Source organism: Callorhinchus milii, unplaced genomic scaffold (genome assembly GCF_018977255.1).
Source record: "Callorhinchus milii isolate IMCB2004 unplaced genomic scaffold, IMCB_Cmil_1.0 Scaffold16, whole genome shotgun sequence".
Lineage (NCBI taxonomy): Eukaryota > Metazoa > Chordata > Chondrichthyes > Chimaeriformes > Callorhinchidae > Callorhinchus > Callorhinchus milii.
Genome location: NW_024704757.1, coordinates 8,659,074 through 8,660,850, shown reverse-complemented (window position 1 = coordinate 8,660,850; position 1,777 = coordinate 8,659,074). Strand labels below are relative to the sequence as shown.

General features: G+C 39.8%; 1 non-coding gene across 1 annotated transcript; it reads left to right on the top strand.

Annotated features, from left to right (window-relative positions):
- Positions 1–1,346: 1,346 nt before the first annotated feature.
- Positions 1,347–1,418, top strand: trnaa-cgc. The gene has a single exon. It is a non-coding gene; the product is annotated as a tRNA-Ala (tRNA).
- The last annotated feature ends 359 nt before the right edge of the window (positions 1,419–1,777 follow it).

Here is a 1,777-nt window from a genome sequence, read left to right as displayed (position 1 = left end):
TATGTCCTAAACATACTCTTCACACTCCCTCTTCCCCCCCCCCAATCCCCCCAGACATGTGCTCTCTGTTCCTACTCCCTTGATCTATCTCAAAGCATTTTGACTTTACTGTTTCCATCGCATTTAGTAATCCTATTACTTTCCAATACTGAATTGTGAGCAGGATTTTTTAATATAAAAATCTCGTCTACTCACATTTAATGGTAACAACTCCTCAGGTATGAAATCTATTAACATTGAACTGTGAAATATTCATTTAAAATTTCATTATGTATTTCACAATTATAGCAATGTTGAATTACTTGGCACCATTCAGAGTCTCGGATATAACAATTGCCAACTTCTCACTGTAAATCGCTCATTGCAGTCATTAGTGATCTTTCCAGTTGGAGCTGACGGTTGGAGCAAAGTGCTTTTATGTTTTAAAAAAAACTTTTATCCTTAAAGGGATTAGTTGGTAAAATGTAAAACTGAGCCACACATACGATTCTGCATTTGATCACTGAAGCAATTGTAACATCTCTATTGCTGCCTTGGCTGAGATCAGCTAACTCAGCACAAACCAAGGAACACAACAACAGATTACAACATTTGTATAGCATCTTTCATGTCAAGAGGATGCCACACCTCCAACCAGACTTTATAGCTTGGGTATTCACTAGAAGTAAATAATAATAATTGTCCACAATCCACAACTGTTGTGCGATGCTGTGTGCAATTGGATACTGCATTTTACTCATAAAATATACAGTCAATTCACTTTGAAAGCGTTTTGAGCCATCTCGAAGACATCTATATCAAATGCAAGGAGTATTATTATTATTATTATTATACATTTGCAGGCAGAAAGCTTGCTGACCTTGTTGTGCATGTGGTTGGTATTGTTTGGCAGTCCTGAGAACCAGCTGAGAAAACAAATGAGCACAAATGTGCTGGTCAAACATCTGATGTGACTGGTTTGGGAAGCTCGGGTGACTTTGTAAGCATGACTTTATTTTGCTGTGGGTTACACATTTCCTTCAATCAAAGCCCTATCAAGTCGACGGTCCTCTCTGTTGAATTGAGCTGGAACATGTTTTTGCAAACTGAATGTCTAATGCTTCCTGCATTTAGTGTTCATTGATCCGAATGGTGAAACACTTAATGTCCTTGCATTTCTTTTCTTTTTTAAACACTTGATGTCCTCCCTTTATAATAACCCACAACGGCTGGGGAGGGGGAAGGGGAAGAAGAAGTGTACTGTGTGCTCTGATACAGGACAGGATATTCTAGTTTTGATCCCTGATCATTTCCATGTGTAGATCTTGTACATATGTGGAACTCTCAGTCTGTGTTACAGTCTGTGGAGTCCTGTAGCTCAGTGGTTAGAGCACTCGCCTCGCAAGCGAGAGACCTGGGTTCAATTCCCGGCAGGGCGAAACCTTGGGCAAGTTTCCTTACTCCACCCGCCTGATAATAATCCCTCAAGAAAAAAAATAATAATAAATTGGTCACTTCAATCCACGACTGTTTGTTGAGCGCTACTGTGCGCAATTGGCTGCCGCGTTTCGCCCACAAATGTACAGTCCATTCACTTTACAGTATATTCTGTGAAGCGCTTTGAGACATCTAGAAGACGTGAAAAGCGCTATATCAAATGCAAGGATTATTATTATTATTATACTCTTAAACATGGCAATGTGATTCTATTTGCTTCAGACACCCAAGGGAATATTGAGGTGCTACAAATGACCTCGGTTCCCTGGGCTTTGGAGATGAAAACTCAGTCCAGAATTCA